This window comes from Mytilus californianus, unplaced genomic scaffold, assembly GCF_021869535.1.
Source record: "Mytilus californianus isolate M0D057914Y unplaced genomic scaffold, xbMytCali1.0.p SCAF_13, whole genome shotgun sequence".
Lineage (NCBI taxonomy): Eukaryota > Metazoa > Mollusca > Bivalvia > Mytilida > Mytilidae > Mytilus > Mytilus californianus.
Window position 1 is genome coordinate 29,673,312 of NW_026262615.1, and position 21,501 is coordinate 29,694,812.

A 21,501-nucleotide genomic window follows, 5' to 3' on the forward strand; every position below is an offset into this window, starting at 1 on the left:
TCACTAGATCAGTCATACATGTAGATACTGATGGAATGATTATACCTTTCTATTTGACTTACATAATAAATCCCGAATGATCATAGTCTACGATGTGTAATTTTAACTTCTACCGTATTCTAGAAGTTTCCGTTCTACAGTTTTTTTTAGAGGTTTCCGTGATAACTATATATACCGCAACCGAAATTGGACAGATCAGACATTCCTATACTTGGATTCACTGGAGTTGTTGGATTAACACGTTTTGTGTACGTTAACTATATCATACTAGATTCTTAACTTATTGGACATATTCCATTATAGCTAAAAAAAGAATTCTGGATAAAAAAAGACAAAGCATCGGACTTATATTTAACAGTTAAGTTGACATTTCTATTTATATAATATTTTTTGTAAAATTGTATAAAAAAAATGTTAAATTTTATTATTGATACGTGTCTTTTGTTGGCTATAATTTAAAGGTGATTTCTGGCCCTGACAGAAATTGGGGGCTCGTATGGGATATCGTGAATATTAGAATAAAAATGTCCGTATTTTTTTGAATTAGAATTAGCCAACAAGGTTCTACAAAATGGCATGTCATGCCGGTAAATTTGTAAAAACGCCAGACCTGAAACGCAGCGATGTTAAGGCAATTTCGATAAGATTTTGTCAGGGGCAGATAACCCCGTAAGGACCTCATTATGTATTCATATATTCATTAATGGCGAAGATTCCGTAAGCTGCGTCTATCGATGAAACTGTATGAAATCAAATTACATACATGCCTGTTAACTAAAAACGGGTATCCGTATGATGTAATTTGTTTATCGAAACACGAATATTGTATGTTTGTGCTTTAATTATTATGGCAAACAGTTGCAATAGCTGTTTTTGTTGACGAGATTGTCGGCTTGTGGACCCCGCCTCCTTTTGCAGATTAACCAATCAGTAGACGATCGCCGTCAAATAGATGTTTGTAGTTTGCAGAATGGAAAGAACCTTGCAGCGAAAATTATTTTCACTTCTATGTGAAAATCTAACCAGAAAAGTAAGTGTGAGCCTCCAAATATGTATTATTTATGAAACATACTTTGCTTGTTTTGTTAATCATTCGCTTCAGAAATCAAAAAACTGTATACTTATAGATAAAAACGAGTTTAGTGTTGGCAAGCATGATATACACGTGGTCATGGTGGTCAAAACGAAACTAGACTGCAACAAATATCTGAAATTTGAATAATTTATCGAATCCCGTCAATAAATGAACAGATTATCGAATGAAACGAGATCCCTCCATTATACCGAGAGCCCATTCTCAACATTTACCCTGAAATTAGTTTCTAATTTTCGTTTAGCCATTCGGGGAAAAGGGGGGGGGGGCGGGCGTTCCACCGTTCCCCTCTCTCCGGCACCCACATTGCTGGAGCCATGACCCATACGTTCAAAGCATGGAGCTCTTAATTTGTAACACTGGGCACACAAACTTGCTCAAAAGGAAGCCTTGCAAGACATAATTATTTGGACTACCTCCCCCCCCCCCTCTTTCCAACTTCTACTCCCACCATTTAATCAGTGTGAAGTCCATACTATATTATTTTCTGCTTAGTGCTGTTGGTATTAATCAACTTTGAATTTAAAAGGGCGGTAAAGGGTTTATTTTATGCAATGATTTCTATTTACCCAGTGTTTATATTTTATTTCACTTGTTTTCTTGTTTTGACGTTTGACCTCTTAATACATGTATCTAGTGTTTTGTTCGATGTGCGTGCTACATGTTTCCCCTTATTTATTTCCATGTTTCCTGTCGTACAATTTATTTCTCATGCTTGTCAAAAAAGTTTTGCAATTCTATTGAATATTTATAATTCATGTACAAAAAAAAATGTATGTGATAAAGAACTTCAAATTTAAATGTACTATAAATAATAATTTTTTGAAATCGGATGCAACTTAAGCTTTTAAGGAAGTTAAAAGGTGACAGCAACATGATTACATCTTTATGTCCATTAAAAATGACTGCAGAAGGCTGAGTATCTGGGTAATTATTTGGAAATATCCTGGACAGTGCGTCTTTCTCTGGAAAAAGCCTGTGCACCTTGAATAAATTATCTTATTATCTGTGAACAGTGAACCAGTATTTTTTAAATCATTACCAAGTCAGAAATATATATATAACCAATTGCAAGTTAATGTACTTAAATTGCTGGCTAAATAGAACAATTTTTAATACATAGTCAAAATAATATTATAATTTCTTGAAAGGCTTTGTTAATGATTAACTGGGACGCCTTCCTCGTGTTCCTATGACCGTCATTATTAGGAAGGAATCGCAGCAAAAAATTGAAGCTTTTCATGACACAATTATATTATTACTAATTAATATGTAGTTTGCTCATCAAGACTGCCCACTTTGACATAATCTTTTATATATATGTATGACTAAAGTGTGATGGTCACGCTAAAGTGCAATGATCTACGCTAAAGTGCGATCAGATGACACGCTAAAGTGCGATGGTGTAACGGGAATGGGATTCAGGCGATGGTTTTTGTTTTTTGCTGTGTTCATATTAGTTTTTCGTTTATTGTATTGTTTCTAAATCATGTCGTTGTTATTCTCTTTTGAAATGTTTTACACAAGTCATTTCGTGAACCTGTATAGCTTTCTATGCGACGTAAGCCAAGGCTCCACATTGAAGGTCATAACGTTATTAGGTGCATACATCAACGATATTTGGTCTTTGGTGGATATTTGTTCGTTGACAATTACACCACATCTTCTTATCTGTTTTTTTGTTTATTGTTTATTTTGTATATTAATCAGTCCGTTATCTTTCTCGTTTGAATTGTTATACACTGGTCGTTTTGATACTCTTTGGTCGTTATAGAATACTATCTGCGGGGTTAGCCATACGGTATTCTATAGTTAATTACATTAATGAGTTAGCATTGGATAGCGACTTAATTGTCGCATTGGCAATCATGTTATGATACTACACCTCTGGTCATTATGTTACTGTCTTGTTGACGAGTATCCATCTCTTTTACAGGCATGACGAACCATATTTTAAAAAATTGTTTTTACAAAATAATTCAATTAGAAAGTTAAAAAGTAGCTTTTATTTCACGCAAGTAAAATAATTGAAAACAAAACGTTTAATAATTTCATGCGTCCGATGTGCTTTTCTGGATTTACCTTCATCAGGAACGCTCAAAGCCAAACATTTGAAATCCGAGGATGTATAAGTACCAAAACAGTTGAAGAGCTATATGCTTTTCCAGTAAATGACATAAATACTTTGACACTTGGTGTATTTTGCCATTTTCTCTCTCTTTTATGTCAGTTTCAGTCTTTGTTTATGAAAAGTTTTTTTTTTCCAGTATACTGACAGAATCATTTTTTTCCCCGCAGACACAGCGTTTGTTTGTACAAACGGCTTGTAGCGTCATAATACGATTTAACGTTGCAAACGTTTATACTTTCGCGAACAAACGCACTTTATCGTATCGCGGCATCAGACTTTAGCGTGTTCCATTAAATAGCACAGACTATCGCACTTTAGCGTATCAAACCATCTCACTTTTGCGTGACCATCGCATTTCAGCGTCCCCATCTCACTTTAGAGTCCTACATATATATATATAAGTAAAACAGTATTTATATTGAATAGAACACTGCATGCATCATCGTTCTAAAAATAGAGTATTACATAAAATATCTGAACTGTATCCCTGTTGGCAGGAATTAAATCCATTACTCGAAGATATATCCCTGGTAAACAGAAAGGACCCATTTATAAAATTTTCTTTGGGAGAGCACTAGTCAGAGAGGCAGAAAAAAGCCCCATTTGTAAAAAAGTTGTTTATTCTGTGACAACAGACCAGTTTGTGGAATCACTAATGTACGCAAATCACATAATCAATTTATAAAAGGAAAAGGCCACAGCTCTGTAGGAACCCATAGATTAAGGGGGGTCTCATATTCTTATTGCTCTGAAAGTAAGTCTCCCACCAACCGCTGAGAAAAAAAAATAACGACATGTACAAGTGTTATGCACCAACTAGCGTAACGGTTAAAATGAACCAGACACCATGAACACAAATTAAACAAAAATTGATAATCATAAATTAAATAACAGCTATCACACATATTTGAAAAAAATATATTTTTATTTGGAGCAATGCCTTGCTGATGAATCATTCAGATGATAACTCAAAACAGCTTTCACCAATCTTCCTGAAACTTTGGTGAATTGTTTAAATTTATTGACATAAGTTTCCTTTCCATTTCTATTAGATATTTTTGATACCTGGTTTTGTAGTATAGGGACTTTATTCATATTAACGGGTCGAAATTATCGCGTTTTTTGGACAATGTCTCAAAAACGCTTAAACACATTTTCATCATTGTTCATGAAACTTGCTGAAATGTAACGTAAGCTCCCTTACGATTTTTAATATATTTTAAATTTTACTTATTCCAGTTATGGGATTTGATTCATAAGAATTATTCATGAATTGTGCCACTGTGCGCAAGTTTTTTATTTTTAATTTTTAAAACCCCCACTTTTAGTCTTTAAAAAAGTGGGGGTGGGTATACTGTTTTACTTCTGTCTGTACATCCTCAAGTCAGTCAGTCCGTCCGTCCCATGAATATTTTTCTTTGCATCTTTCTCAGGAACATTACAAGGATTTCTAAAATTTGGTTTCAGGGTTTATATGTGTCATCTATACCGTGTGATGCTTTTTCAGATTCATCACTCAACAACCTTTTACTTTAAGGGTATGGGGGTATATTAGTAGCTCACAGATTCATTTTTTTGTTTTATATTTTTTTTTTGGGGGGGGGGGGGGCTGGCTTTTTTTTAGCACAGCTCTTTATTTAGCATAGGATGCAGCAATTCTAGAAATCCAAGTAAAAATAGGCATTTATATATCTATGGAGGAAATCCTGATATCAAATTAGGGTTGTGTGGCAGACGTAATTTCTTTATTTTAAAAATTATATGAATCATTATATATATGTTTATGCTCCTTATTTTAAAAAAAGTACCTATATGTAATTAAATAATTACTTTCTCTTATTTTTTTTAGCTCCCCTGTCAATTACAAGATACAGTATGCCATTCCAGCTTTGATGAAATAAAGTAATGGTTTGATTTGGAGAGCTTTATTATTATAGACAGGTAAATTGTTTTATCCTGATATCAGCTAACTATTGTACAATGAGACAACTCTCCCCAAGAGTCCAAATGACACAGACCTTAACAACTATGGGTCTTTGAATGGCCTTCTACAATGAGTAAAGCCCATTCTGCATATTTGGCTACTAAAGGCCCCAATCACAAATGTAAAACATTTCAAAGGAGAAAATTAATGGTCTAATTGATGTAATCAAAAATGAATGAAAAAGAAATATGTAACACAGCAACAAACGACAACCACTGAATTCCAGGAACATACATTGTACATACAGAATGTGGATGGGTTAAACATGTTAGCGAGCCTGGCTTTTCTTCCTGTTTTATAATTTGTGCAAATAAATTTCTGTTCTTACATCATGTACATTGTAAGAATATTGTATGATGTAAACTCAGAAATTATTGCAATGTTTTTATGAGGCAACTTTGAATATCGCAATAAAAGGAACTCACATTCCGAAATCTATACATATAACTGTACAAGTATGCAGATTTTTCTGAAATCGCAATTATAAATCTCACATTTTTGTCCATTCTTCAAAAATTGCAAAAATAAATGTACCCAATAATCATGATAATTTCTTAATTTAATCAATGTTAATGAAGTATCTGTACCAGCAATAAAATTTATTTACACAGACATGACAGATATTAATACAATAATATACTGAACTTGCTAGCAAATTGTTTTTAGCTGTGGATTACTGATATTGATATTGAAGTATTCCTGTCTTAAAAGGAGATACAAAACAAAGTAAATTAACATAAATACATCAATTTAAATATTTATTACATAATACATCTTATAGGCACATCTGGGTTTTTGTCTCGCCTTGACGGAGTCAAAAAGCGAGACATAGGTATGCTGGCGACGGCGGCGACAACAATGTATTAGTTTGTGATTAGGTCTAGTTCATGGTGGTAGGTCAATGATATTTGGTATGCAGTTGTATTAGCATTGGCACATCTCATTCTATGGAGATTGTTTAGCCATGTACCTTCAGTCATGGTTCATCGACTTTGAATATTTGCATAACTTACATGTTAAGGTATTGCTATTTTAATTTCAACATTTGCATTATCAAAATTACAAAAAGGCGAGACATATCTCTGTGATAAAAGTTTATTTTTCATTTAACTTTAAAGCTTTATAAAAGTACATGTAGTGCACCTTATTAAAATGTGTGTGGAAAATTAAATCCTTGTTCAAATGATGAATGAAGACATTATTGTTGTACGTTTGTTTTTTTTACATTGGCTAGAGGTATAGGGGGAGGGTTGAGATCTCAAAAAACATGTTTAACCACGCCGCATTTTTTGCGCCTGTCCCAAGTCAGGAGCCTCTGGCCTTTGTTAGTCTTGTATCATTTTTAATTTTAGTTTCTTGTGTATAATTTGGAGTTTAGTATGACGTCCATTATCACTGAACTAGTATACATATTTGTTTAGGGGCCAGCTGAAGGACGCCTCCGGGTGCAGGAGTTTCTCGCTGCATTGAAGACCCATTGGTGGCCTTCGGCTGTTGTCTGCTCTATGGTTGGGTTGTTGTCTCTTTGACACATTCCCCATTTCCATTCTCAATTTTATTATTAAATAAGGACAAGGAAATTATTTTGTTAGCATTTTAACAGTAACTTCTTGAAGAAACATGTTTGCACTAACTGTTGATTACTTTTCACATGTTGAAAATTTCATTTAATATATTATATTTGCTTTTTCATATTTCAGGGATGATGACCTGCAGTAGAAAGTTCCTTATAACTCATCATGGCCATTACAGCAGATCTGATTAAAATTTGTTTAGAAAGCCACCAAATATGTCCATGAAAAGTAGAAAAAAGACAGCAATTCTATATAATGTACATATATGTACTAAGCAGAAGCATTGACCGTTTCAAGACCAAATGAATTGGAATTTAGTGTTTTGATGCTGAGAGACAGAGGAAAATTAAGCAGACAATTTAGCTTCTTTTTCATCATCATGTATCACTGAAGTTGATGTTTACCATCTTAAAGAGCTTTTACCTCAGTTAAAATGAATTCTAAATACGGACAGTTTGGAGATTTGTGAATTTTCTTACAATTGGAGTTTCAAAAAAGGATTTCATTTAACAAAATTATATTTCATGGATGTAATTTGTCGTTTCTTTCATGAAATATTTGAAAAATCTGCAATACATTTGTATCTGACCAAGTGAGAGATCTAAAAATAGACATATGATATTCAGTTGAACTGTAAAGAAGGAGATATTCATTTATAAGACTTATATGAGTGTTTTGTTATTTTTATGGCAATTACAGGGAAAAAATAGCAATTGATTTAAACATTAATCTTACCTAGATATACATGAGATATACTATCATATACATGTAGGCATACAATTCACTGATGCACCACTAATGGAGTTACATGTAATTATAAAACTAAGAATATGACATATGATTGCCAATAAATTAACAACTCTTCATCAGAGAACAAATAGTCATATTATATATTGTCCACCAGCATGACCAGAGAACAAGAAGATCATATTATATCATGATTTATATTTCAATTTCATTTCATTTCATAACAGTTAACACAGAATAAAGGTATACAAAAAGTTCAGAAGCATAAAAAAGTGTTTTAATTGCAGTTGTTGTTCATCTTAAATTGACTTAGTCATATTGATGTTGGCCTTCAATACTGAACAAGACCTCTGTAACAGCCACAGAATGTTTGAACAAAAATATTATCTTTACTTATATATTTGTCTATACTTAGAAATCAGAATTTTTTTTCATTTCTTGTCTAAATTAAAATAGGTTATACAATTATATACGTTTGGCAAAAAAAAATATAAATTTATTTAAATGATGGTATTATTTGTATCCAGGATTTTCTGAAACTGCAATAATTAATCTCGCATTTTTAATTGTCCTTACATTGTTCAATAATTAAAATTATCTTGGGAATAAATTTACTCAAAAAATTCTGACTCTTTTTGAAGGATATATAAACTTGGAAACTTGTGATGGAATATTTTCACAGTTTTAGAGATTCTTATATCTACCATGTTTAGCAAAAGATGTTGGGTATACATGTATGGCAATGAGACAGCATCCCCAAAACAGACAGAAATTGCTTTGTTCTCAGTTTGAAATTGCACACATATTTTTGTATTACAGCTAGAATTTGATATAAAAAAAGATGATCTGGTATAATTGCCAATGAAGTTTTGATTTACAATTAAGTAATTTTTTTACTCTTGTGATTGGTTCAGGTAAATATCAACCACTGATTGTACCCTTGTCAATGATATTTGTAGGCAGTAGTTTTATAAGCATTTACACATCATTTTAATTTCCATGCTGACTAGTTTGTCCTGTCCGCTATGTCATGATTAATTCACCTGACACTTCCTGAAACTTTTGGATTGTGTATATATGTATTAATTGTGATTGAGTTAGTCATTTCTGTGTATTTATATTATATATGGTACATAGAATTTCTTTTATTCTGACAGAAAAGAAATACCATTCAGCATGTTCAGTTGCCTCCAATCTCAGCAGGTGATGGGAAATAAGTTTTCTGATTTTGACATGTTTGAGATGAACCTTAAAATATTATGGCACTTGATAATGAAAAAACAATTGATTGATTGTTCTGAATGTCATGTAAGCACTTTTGGCTGTCCATTTGTATTGGTGAACACTGTTAGGCAGGGATTTAATATGAAATGAGCAGCATAAAAAAATAGGTCACTATTTCCAACTTGATAGTATAAAATTAAATGTAAACTATAAGGTTGAGAAATTGAGATAATATATATGACAAGGTTGTTGATTGAATCATAGGTACATGTACATGTATCTGAAACTAATTGGAAGTGGGTTTTTTATACAGATGCGATTAAAATTAGTCGTGTATATATATGCATCCGATATTTGTCGAACTGGTTATCGCTTTATGATATAGTGTAAGCATAAATAATGAGAGCTCAAGGTACATTTTTTTGAAGTATGGGGTACTCAATGCCGTAGCTTTTTTGTATAAAAAAAAGCAAGCCATACAAAATACTGGCCTGGTAACTGGTGAAAATTCATATTCATTCATAGGCAAAAAAATTACCCTACCCCACCAGAATAAAATTCAAAAAGACCTCCCAATCATGATTTACAAATTGATACCAGTCACACTTGAGATACAGGAGATATTCAACTAGTAAAATATGAATATTTATATGCAGGTAGGAGTTAATATTTATGATTTAAACATTGTCAATGACAAAGAGCAAACAAAAAAAATCACGAATTTTGGTATAAAGTTCTGTATGAAAATGCAACTTTTTTCATTAAAATTTTAACGGTTCCCAATATGCAAGCACTAGAAGAGACTTTATAGTATACTATTAATTATACAATGAACTTGCATTTGCAAAAATGAGAACTGCACTATGAACCCAGATGCGGATTCCGGATTTTGACAAAAAAAGGGGGGGGGGGGGGGCTGCGTGTCCCAACACTAATCGAAGTTATGGACATATAAGAAGTGTATACATTAACCATAAATTGGTTGATACACAAGGGATCAGAGCCCACATGAATCCGCCTCTGCCATTTCAGCCATTTGCGGTGATATACACAAGAAGCGGAATGCAAGAAGATGTAAATATTCTATTTTATGAAAGTCCAGCCTGTCACGATGAAAATTCCCTGAAAAAAACCAATACGGAATAGGAAGCTTTAATAAATTAAGCAAGCAATAAGAGAATATTTGTTTATTCGCTCCAACATGACGTTATTATTATATGAAACGCTTCACGGTGAGTACAACAAATACACTGAGTTTTTCCGTCAGCCGATCCGACTACTCAAGGGTCATTCAAACGTTTTTCTCTCGCATTTCAAGGCGATAATGCTACTTCATGCTAAATTAATTGAAAAGGGCAGGTGCAAGAGCTATACCAACCCACTTGATTCTGGTATTGGTAGAAAGGCCACATTTCAAATTTTTCAAAAAGTGCTGTGCCTAGTTATATAGCGTTCGTGTAAAAGATATTTCACAACCCGAAGTGCCAAAAAGTCAATAAATCGAAAAAATTCTCCACGTTTTATTGTTTTTTATTTACAACACTTCTATTAAAAACTAGGCACAGCACTTTTCCAGTAAAATAAGTTATCCTGATTACAGGGAGCCAAAAACCAGGGCGATCGGATTTCATCTTGCACCTGCCCTTTTGACTTTTTTAGGAAATGTCCTTACTTTCAGTTTGAAGTCACGTGACACTAGTGTATTTATATTTTTCTATAAATAAAAGTTTGGAATGTGATTCAGAATAGACCCTTTTCCCTCTGTTTACGCTTTTGACGTGCATTTTAACCTTTAAGCAAAGAAAACTAACTTTGAGTTCAATATGATTTTTCCTGTGTATAAAAATGGGATATTTCTTGAAACGCCCTTAACGTCCCTGCGAAGGGTTTGATAAACTAAAGAAAGAAGAATTTGTGTTGCTTGCTAAACATTCACAAATAGATTTTAGTATCTATACGATAACAAATTATAAAAAAATTGGTAATAGATAATTTAGTTGTCGCAGACATGTTGATGAAGAGGTTGAAAATGTTGATGCTGCCAAATTAAAACGAATTGAATTTAAACATGTTTTGTGTGCGTCATTAAAATCAGAATGCGATAAAATTTTACAACAGGTTTGTGTACTTTTAACGAAAAATCGTGTCATACACGTTTTTGAACTATAAGTGAAAAAAGATTGTAAGAAGCGATCAGATAAGGAAGAGACAAAATGTCCCTTTTAGCTGCTCAGCTCCTATAAAAACTTATTGCATTCACTATTATACATGTAGGATATAACAGATGTAAGTGGCTTTTAATGATATCAGAAATTTTATACATGCCCTACATAATGTATTTGAAATCATCAATATATAACTGCGGACTTACTATAAAAACATCGTGTGTTATCCCGTTTCCAATAAAATGTCACGATGGTAAAAATGTTACATAAAGTATTTCGGAGGCTGTTTATTAAACGAAATTTTACTTGATCTCTAATTTTTAAAAATTGACACTTATAATTTTTTTACCCTTTAACACGGTATTCCCTTCGTGCAGTTATATATTTTACACTGACATGATTTTGTTCAAATAAACGGACAATTTTTGTATTACATCCTAACATAGCGATGCTTTTGTCTGGTAAAGATATATCATGGACATTTGCCTATCATTTACACCCTTAGGTGTAAAAAAGTATTGCCGTAGGGATTTTTTGAAAGACTTAGGGATAGGCATCTAAGACTCTTTAGATATAATTTTGGATATTTGGTGAGGACAAACCATGAGTTGTCCGCCCTGGGCCTTTTGGCAGATTTGATCTAAGATCTTTACCTTTAATTTGAATCTAGTGTGAAAAGAAGGATAGCAGTAGGGATTTTTTGACAGACTGTGAAAGATTGGGGTGGAAAGTGGGTAGGTATCTAGGACTCTTTAGATTTAAATTTGGTTCTAAGGTGAAGAAAAACTATGAGTTGTCAAATCTTAGCCTTTAAGAACAATGCATTATACATTAAACTATCATTTGCACCTAGTGTGTGTAAAAGTATTGCCGTTGGGAATTTTTGACAGACAATGAAAAATTGGGGTAGGTATCTAAGACTCTATATACCTAAGTTTGGACCTACTGGTGAAGACAAACCATGAGTTGTCCCACTATCATTTACACTTAGTTTGTAAAAAAGAATTGCAGAAGGAAATATGTGACATACTTTGAAAAATTGGAGGAAGGTAGGCATGTACGACTCTTTAGACCTTTGGCGAAGACAAATCATGAGTTGTCCCAACAGGCCTTTTGGCCCGTATGACCTTAGACCTGTAACTTATATTTGCACCTAGTACCGTATAGCGGTTTTTTTTTCACTGGGTGTAAAATTCCATTTATTTTCGCGCCAAAAAAATTCCGCTAATTTAAAAGTGGACAAGCAATGGTTTTGTATAAAAACTTTAAATCCGCGAAAATAATAACCGCCAAAATATTTTGTACACCTTATTCAATGAAAATCGTGAAATTTTACACCCACGAAATAACCCGCTATACGGTATGTAATGAGTATTGCCGTAGGGAATTTTTGTAAGACTTTGAACAATAGTGAAGTAAACATTTAAGATTTTTAACCGAAGTGTGGTCGTATGGTAAAAACAAACCATGAGTTGTCCCATCTGGGCCTTTTGGAGCATCGGACCTTATCTCTTTAGACCTAATTTGGACATATGGTGAAGACGAACTATGAGTTGTCCCATCTTGATTTTGTTTGCCCATTAGACCTTAGGCCTTTACCTATAATTTGAACCTCGTGTGTACGCATTAAAGACTCTTTAGACCTAACTTTGGACCTTTAGTGAAGACAAAGCATGAGTTTTTCCACTTTGGCCTTTTGACCAAATAAACCTTAGACCTTTAACTATCATTTGCACCTTGTGTTTTAAAAAATAGTATTGCCATAGGGAATTTTTGACAACCTTGGAAAAATAGGAGGTAGGTATCAAAGACTTTTTAGAGCTTTGTGTGGACCTAAGGTGCAGACAAACAATGAGTTTTTCAACCTAGGACTATTTGACCATTAGACCTAATATATCTACCTATCATTTGCACCTAGAGTGTAAACAAGTTTTACCATGATAGCAAATTTGTTTTAAACCTAACTTTGGACCTATGGTGAAAACAAATCATGAGTTGTGCCAACTAGGCCTTCGGCCTGAAGGACTTTGGACTTTTAACTATCATTTACAATTACGTAAAAAAGTCTTACCTTAGAGAATTTTTTAAAGACTTTGAAAACTTTGGGAGTAGGCGTTCAAGCTTACTTTGGACCTATGGTGAATACAAACCATGAGTTGTCCAACCTGGGCCTTTGGCCCAATGCACCTTAGACCTTTGACTATCATTTGAACCTAGTGTGTAAAAAAGTATTGTCATAGGGAATTTTTAAAACGATTTAAAAGATAAGGGTAGGAATTTTAGACTCTTTTTTTTAAACCTAACTTTGGACCTACAGTTGGGTGCAGACCAAGCATTACATGTAGACGGGCGGAAAAAGTTAACGCAGCGTTTACTCGCGTGCACTTCAAGTAAACGCCACGCTAACTGTGCGTTAACTCCGAAATTTCAGTAGACATAAAAAGTAAACGGGCGTTAACTTTCGCGTTTACATCCGCGTTAACGCAAAATCGGCGCGTGTTCTAATTTTGTAAAGAGTAAACGGGCGTTTACTTTCGCGTTTACTTCCGCGTTAATGTGAAAAAGGCGCGTATTCTAATTTCGTCAAAAGTAAACGCACGTTTATTGTTTGTAGTAAACGCGCGTTAACGCAAATTGTCATCGTATCCTGGATACACTGACCTTAAATATCAAATGATAAAGTACATCAAAATTAAATGACCAACTGTTCATTTTCGATTGACATAAATAGTTAATTAATAATGTTATAACACCTCTTTAATTTATTTGAAAATTGATCATAGTAAATTTCTTTTTCTGCACAAACAAACAGTTAAAGCATGTCCTTCTTTTATTCAAATAATTAAATCATCACCAACATCCAGCAGTTTTCACATCTTAGACCGTCCGATTCAGGATGACTCGTTTAACAAAGTTATTTGACCTCATTAACCAAAACTGACCATATTTGCACTTCATCAAGTAAATATACATAGCCGCACAGTAATTCAGTTATATTTTAGGTCAGGAGGGACTGTATAATACAAATGACAGCAATATTGGAAAATAATTACTACAAAATTTTCTTTGCATCAACTTAAAGTGTCAGCATGTCTTCTTTTTATTCAAAATATCTAATCGTAAACAAATATCAGTAGTTTTCATACCTCAGACTGACTCGTATAACAAAATTATTTGTCCGCATCAACCAAAACTGACCATATTTGCACTTTATCAAATCAACCTATATAGCTGCACAGTATTTCAGTTATATTTTTAGGTCAGGATGGACTGTATAATACACATTACAGCAATATTGGACCACAATGACTACAAAATTTTGTTCACATCAATTGCGAGTGCCAGAATGTCCTCTTTTTATTCAAAATATTGAATCGTTAACAAATATCAGTAGTTTTCATACCTCAGATTGACCAGTATAACAAAATTATTTGTTCGCATCAACCAAAACTGACCTTATTTGCACTTTATCAAGTAAATATATATAGCTGCACAGTAATTATGTTATATTTTTAGGTCAGGAGGGGCTGTATAATACAAATTACAGCAATATTAGAACAATGACTACAAAATTTTGTTTGCATCAGTTTATAGTGCCAGCATGTTCTCTTTTTATTCAAAATATTGAATCGTAAACAAATATCAGAAGTTTTCATACTTCATACCTCAGACTGACTCGTATAACAAAATTTTTTTTCCGCATCAACCAAAACTGACCTAATTTGCTCTTTTTAATGTAAATCTTATAGTCGCATAGTGAATCAGTTATATTTTTATGTAAGAATGGATTGTATAAAACAAATGATAGCAATATTGGACCACAATGACTACAAAATCTTGTTCGCATCAATTGAGAGTGCCAACATGTCCTCTTTTTATTGAAAATATTGAATCGTAAACAAATATCAGTAGTTTTTATACCCCAAACTGACTCGTATAACAAAATTATTTGTCCGCAACAACCAAAACTGACCATTTTTGCACTATATCATGCAAATCTATGTAGCTGCATAGTAAATCAGTTATATGTTTAGGTCAGGAGGGAGTGTATAATACAAATGACAGTTATATTAAAAAACAATGACTACACGATTTTGATCGCATCAATTTATAGTGCCAGCATGTCCTCTTTTTATTCAAAATATTGAATTGTAAACAAATATCAGAAGTGTTCATACCTAAGACTGACTCGTATAAAAACATTTTTTGTCCGCATCAACCAAAACTGACCATATTTGCACTTTATCAAGTAAATATATATATAGCTGCACAGTAATTCAGTTATATTTTCAGGTCAGGAGGTACTGTATAATACAAATTACAGCAATATTAGAACACATTGAGTACAAAATTTTGTTCGCATTAATTTATAGTGCCAGTATGTCCTCTTTATATTCAAAATATTTAATCGTTAACAAATATCAATAGTTTTCACACCTCAGACTGACTGGTGAAAACAAACTATCTCCGCCTTTTTGGCCCAATTGACCTTGTCCGCATCAACCAAAACTGACCATATTTGCACTTTATTATGTTAATATTTATAGCTGCATAGTAAATCAGTTATATTTTTATATCGGGATGGATTGTATAATACATATGACAGCAATATTGGAAAACATTGACTACAAAATTTTGTTCGCATTAATTTTTAGTGCCAGCATTTCCTCTTTAATGCCAAATACTGAATCGTAAAAAAATATCAGTAGTTTCATACCTCAGACTGACTCGTATAACAACATTTTTTGTTCGCATCAACCAAAACTGACCATATTTGCACTTTATCAAGTAAATATATATAGCTGCACAGTAATTCAGTTATATTTTCAGGTCAGGAGGTACTGTATAATTCAAATTACAGCAATATTAGAACACATTGAGTACAAATGCCCGTATGTCCTCTTTATATTCAAAATATTTAATCGTTAACAAATATCAATAGTTTTCATACCTCAGACTGACTGGTGAAAACAAACTATCTCCGCCTTTTTGGCCCAATTGACCTTAGACCTTTAACTTAAATTTGCACCTGTTGTGTAAAAAAGTAAAGATTTTTTTTCAGATTTTAAAAAATAAGGGGTAGGCATCTGAGACTTTTTAGGCATAACTTTGGACCTAGTGTGTACAAAAGTATTGCAATAGAGATTTTTTTACAGACTTTGAAAGATGGTGGGGGATGGGGATAGGCATTTAAGACTCTATAGAGATAATTTTGGTCCTCTGGTGAAGACAAACCATGAGTTATCCAACCAGGGCCTATTGGCAGAATGAACATTAGACCTTTACAAAATGTAACTTTCATTTGCACCTAACAGCTCTTTCATTTCATTTGCGACTCTTTTTGTACCTTTAGAAGAGCAAAGCTTTTTTTTTTTTTACTTTAGACCTTTAACTATCGTTTGCACCTTGTGTGATTACAAAAAAAATACTTTTGTACGGACAGGGTTCCAATGATGGTTTAAGTTCTAAGATCCAATGGGCCAAAATGCCTCGGTTTGTCTTCACCATAGCTCTGAACTTGGGTCTAAAGAGTCTTAGATCCCAACCCACTATTTTTGTAAAGTCTGTCAAAAATTTCCTACGGCAACACTTTTTTACACACTAAGCGTAAATGATAGTTAAAGGTCTAAAGTCCAATAGGCAAAAAGGCCAATGTGGGATTACACATTGGTTGTTTTCATAGATATAAGAAGATGTGGTGACAACTCTACATCCAAGTCATAATTTGTAAAAGAAAAACCGTTATAGGTCAAAGTACGGTCTTCAACGCGGAGTCTTGGCTCACACCGAACAGTAAGCTATGAAGGGCCCCAAAAATTACTAGTGTAAAACCATTCAAACGGGAAAACCAACGGTCTAATCTATATAAAAAACGAGAAACGAGAAACCACATCAACAAACGACAACTACTGAACATCAGGTTCCTGACTTAAGACAGGTGCAAACAAATGCAGCGGGTTTAAACGTTTTAATAGGTCTCAACCTTCACCCTTACCCGAAACAATAGTGTAAAATCACAACATAGAAAGACATGCAGGTTTAAAAAAAAGAGTCTTCAATGCCTACCCCCCATCTTTCAGAGTCTGTCAAATATTCCCTAGGACACAACTTTTTTTGGCATTAGGTTCAAATGATAGTTATAGAACTAAGGTTTATTGGACCAAAAGACATGTGGGACAACTCATGGTTTGTCTTCACCATATGTCCAAAGTTAGGTTTAATAAAAGAGTCTTAAATGCCTAACCCCAAAGTCTGTAAAAAATTATAGTTAATAATTATAAGGTTCATTTGGCCAAAACGCATAGGTGGGTCAACTTATGACTTGTCCTAATTATAGGTATAAAGTTAGGTTAAAAACAAAGAGCAATAAATGCTTACCCACCCCCCCCTTGTTTAAAAATCTGTCAAAAATTGAACACAACAAAACTGTTTTACGCACAATGTTCAAACGATAGTTAAAGGCCAAGGTGGGACAAATCATGGATTGTCTTCACCATAGGTCCAAAGTTAGATTTAATAAAAGAGTTTTTAATGCCGACCCCCCCCCCCCCCCCCCCCCCCCCCTCCCTTTTTTTCAAAGTCTGACAAAATTCATTACGGCAAATATTTTTTATGCACTTAGTTCAAACGATAGCTAAAGGTCTAAGGTCCATGGGGCAAAAAGGCCCAGATGGGACAACTCATTGGTTGTCGTCACCATAGGTCTAAAGTTAGGTTTAAACAAAAGTCTTAAATGCATTCCCTTCATCTTTCAAAATCTGTCAAAAATTGCCAATAACAAAGATGTTTTACGCACTAGGTTCAAACGATAGTTGAAGGTCAAAGGTTCATTTGGGCAAAAAGACCCAGGTGGCAAAACTCATTGGTTGTCTTCACCATAAGTACAAAAATAGGTTTAAAAAAAAGAGTCTGTTATGCCTACCCCTCTTTATTCAAAGTCTGTCATAAATTCACTACAGCAAAACGTTTTTACTCACAAGTTGTAAATGATAGATTAAAGTCTGAGGTTCATTTGACCAAAATGCCCAGTTGGGACAACTCATGGGTTGTCTTCACCATAGGTCCAAATTTAGGTTTAACAAAAGAGTCTTAAATGCCTACACCTCATATTTCAAAGTCTGTTAAAAATTCCCTACGGCAATACTTTTGTTTGCACTAGGTTCAAATGATATTTAAAGATCTAAAGTTAATTGAATATAAGGCTCAGGTGGGACAACTCATGGTTTGTCTTCACCATAGGTCCAAAGTTAGGTTTAAAAAAAGAGTCGCAAATGATTACCCACCGTCTTTTAATGTTAACCCCTTTTTTTTTGAAAGTCTGTCAAAAATTCCCTACGGCAATACTTTTTTGTGCAATAGGTTCAAATTATAGTTTTAAGTCTAAGGTCTTATAAGCCAAAAAATTCCAGGTGGAACAACTCATTATTTTCTTCACCATAGGTCTACACTGTGGTCCAAGGAGTCTTAGATGCCTGCCCTCCTTTTTTACAGTCTGTCAAAAATTCCCTACGGCAATACTTTTTCTACACACTAGGTGCAAATGATAGTTTAAGGTCTAAATAAATAATCCAAAATAAAGTAACTTACAAAAATAAATATGAAAGACATTAATCAACGACAAACACTGAACTACTGGCTCCTGTCTTGGGAAAGGCACATACAGAATGTGGTGGGATTTGATATGTTTGTAGGCACCCCCTCAACAATAACAACTAGCCATGGAAAGGTGGCGTTAAACACCAACAAATTAATCAAACCATCAGCTTAAATCTGGACTGGTTATATACGGTATATTGATATCAAAAGCAGATGTTAACTCTTGAGTTAACATAAATAGAAAAAAAGAGACTGAACAACATTGAATTCAATTATACATAGTGCTCCACAAAAGAAACAGATTGGGATTATATATGCAAATCTGCTGGATTGAAATAGAATACAGCCGCATGAAACAACCTTCTTTAACTTACGATATATTTACTAATTGTTTTTGTACACAAATCTAAAATAGATGTCGTAATTATAATGTAAATTTAATACAGTTCTTTTTTGTTTTTGCTGTCGGGAAGAAATAAATGCCTTTCATTAGAAAAAAATACCAAAATGTACAGCATAGGTATTCGTTGTTTAATTATACCTACTGGGCATCTTTTGTTGTAGCGTAGAAAGATTATGCTGTAAATCATTAGTCACGACTTTTACATCTGTTACTAGTTGCTGTAGGATTGTGTAATTATGTTTATACAAAGACACATTTGTCATTAAGGTCGAAAATTGTTTCGATAGGATTCTCCTCCATTTTTATACTTTTCTGTAAATACTGTATATCGTTTTGGAAAGCTGATATTATAAAGAAAGCTTTTGGTTTTCCTGTACTAAGTACTGTGGATTCATTAATATTCGTTGGATACCAATTTTCGTGGATTTCGTGGGTACAGGTGAACCACGAAATTAAATGTTCAATGAATGACAAAGGAGTAGGTCCGGTAAGGGCCGATTTTGGCCTCAAAATTCAGGTTTATCTGATGAAAGATTTTGGACACTTTGTAAACACTTAAGTGTCTACTTCAGTCCATTCAATTAGTTTATCTGAAAGATTTGAACTGATTTAGTCATTAAAGATGCTCAAATTCAAGCTTTAATATGAAAAATCTATCAAATATGCCATAATATGTCACTTTTCAGATGGTTTTTTGTGAAATGAAAGTGGCCGCATCCGTGTTCATTCTCAACCTTTATATATGTCATGTATTATCATCAAATACAACTTACATTTAAATATTAAGAATGAACACAAATGCGGCCACTTCCATTTCAGACGAAAACCGTCTAAAAATTAACCAAAATGCTAAAATTTTGAAGATTTCAGTAATTTAGCATGACTTAATGATGCTAGTACCCGATACATGTGCATTGTATTGTCAAAAAAGCCTTTATTTATGTCAGTGAAGTATTCTTCTTTCCAATAAATAGCTAAAAATTTACATTTTAATAATTCTGTAAAACTGCTATATTTTGGGGCCAACAAGGGGTCTTACCGGGCCTACTCCTTTTCTATAGGCTTGTATGCAGACTTCAGCAAAACCACGAAATCAAATATCCACGAACATGCAAGTTTTCCCTAATCCACGAAAATTGGTACCCACGAAAATAAATGAATCCACAGTATTGCATGTCATTTTTCATGACTGATAATTCGGCGCTGTTCTTTTTGTTCATTCTTTCCATTCTGTGAAGATGGTCGGTATTATTATCCTCCAAAAGTGACATATAAAATCTTTAACTTTCTGTAAGAACAAAACATTAAACTACCTATGAACTTATTATTTAAATGCAGAAGAAAAAATGGGACAATGTATGCATAAATAAAGGCAATATTAGTATACCGCTGTTAAAAAGTCATAAATCGATTGAGAGAAAACAAAGCCGGGTTACAAACTAAAACTTAGGGAAACTCGCCAACTTTAAGAGGAAACCAAGGGAACAACAGAAACACTGAAGTGCAACAACACAAACGCCAACATACATAGAAACGGACTATTTGATAACAACTGCCATATTCCTGACTTAGTACAGGACATTTTAAGAAAAAAATGGTTGGTTGAACCTGGTTTATAGATAGCCAACCCCCCCCCCCCCCCCCCCCCCCCCCCCCCCCCCCCCCCGCTTATATGTCAATGTTAAAATGGCTGAAATGACAACACTACATGACAAGAATACAATACAAACAAATGCAAGAACACTCAACACAGAGAAACGCATAAATAAATAATATAATAGTACATTACAACATGTAAACCGCAGAATAACAACGGACATCTTCCTTTCACGACAGCACAGAACACCACAAACGGTGACGTATTTGTGTGACGTATATATGTAAAACTCAGATTGACGTCCGGTCTCTTATCGACGTCCGTTCCTCAAACTGACGTCCAAATCTGACGTCACAATACAATAAGGTTCCAAATCGACGGCCAATCATGTGAGCCTCTAATCGACGTCCTTGTTTTTGTTCAGAAGTCGACGTCCTATATTTTGACTTCTCTAACCGACGTCAATTTAACGGACTTGCCGTAATGACGTCACAACTTTATTTAAAGAAAACAATCGTCATATTACTGATTTGATTAAGGCTTTTTTCCGATTACAAAAGGTTGGTTGAACCTAAAACTCAAAAAATGTGTTACAAAAGATCTTACAGGGTCTAAGTAATAATATATTTTAACAATTAACTATTCTTCTTTGTTCTGTCTATTGTTTGAGATTGTATATTGCTCCTAGATGTCTTTCACTTATCTTTATATTTAGGCTGCCGTATCATTGTCTTATATCCACATGTCAATTATTCATATGAATATGAAAGAAAAGGACAACATAGATCGAGTGGATTAACTTTTTTCACCAATATATTAATATGCATGTACATGTAATACGAATACGGTGTTTGTAAAGTATATAAAGATATTCGAAAACGATTAGTTTCTTTAAGCAGCTTTACACAAAGACTGAACGATAAAGATAATATAAATAAAGATCACAATTAGAATAACTAATTAAATGATATATATGACATCGATGAA

General features: G+C 33.6%; 1 long non-coding RNA gene across 1 annotated transcript; it reads left to right on the forward strand.

The window, feature by feature from the left end:
• Nucleotides 1–624: 624 nt before the first annotated feature.
• On the forward strand, nt 625–7,126 carry LOC127723486 (uncharacterized). The gene is made up of 3 exons (XR_007992098.1): nt 625–1,030; nt 5,074–5,165; nt 6,909–7,126. It is a non-coding gene; the product is annotated as an uncharacterized LOC127723486 (long non-coding RNA).
• Nucleotides 7,127–21,501: the final 14,375 nt, after the last annotated feature.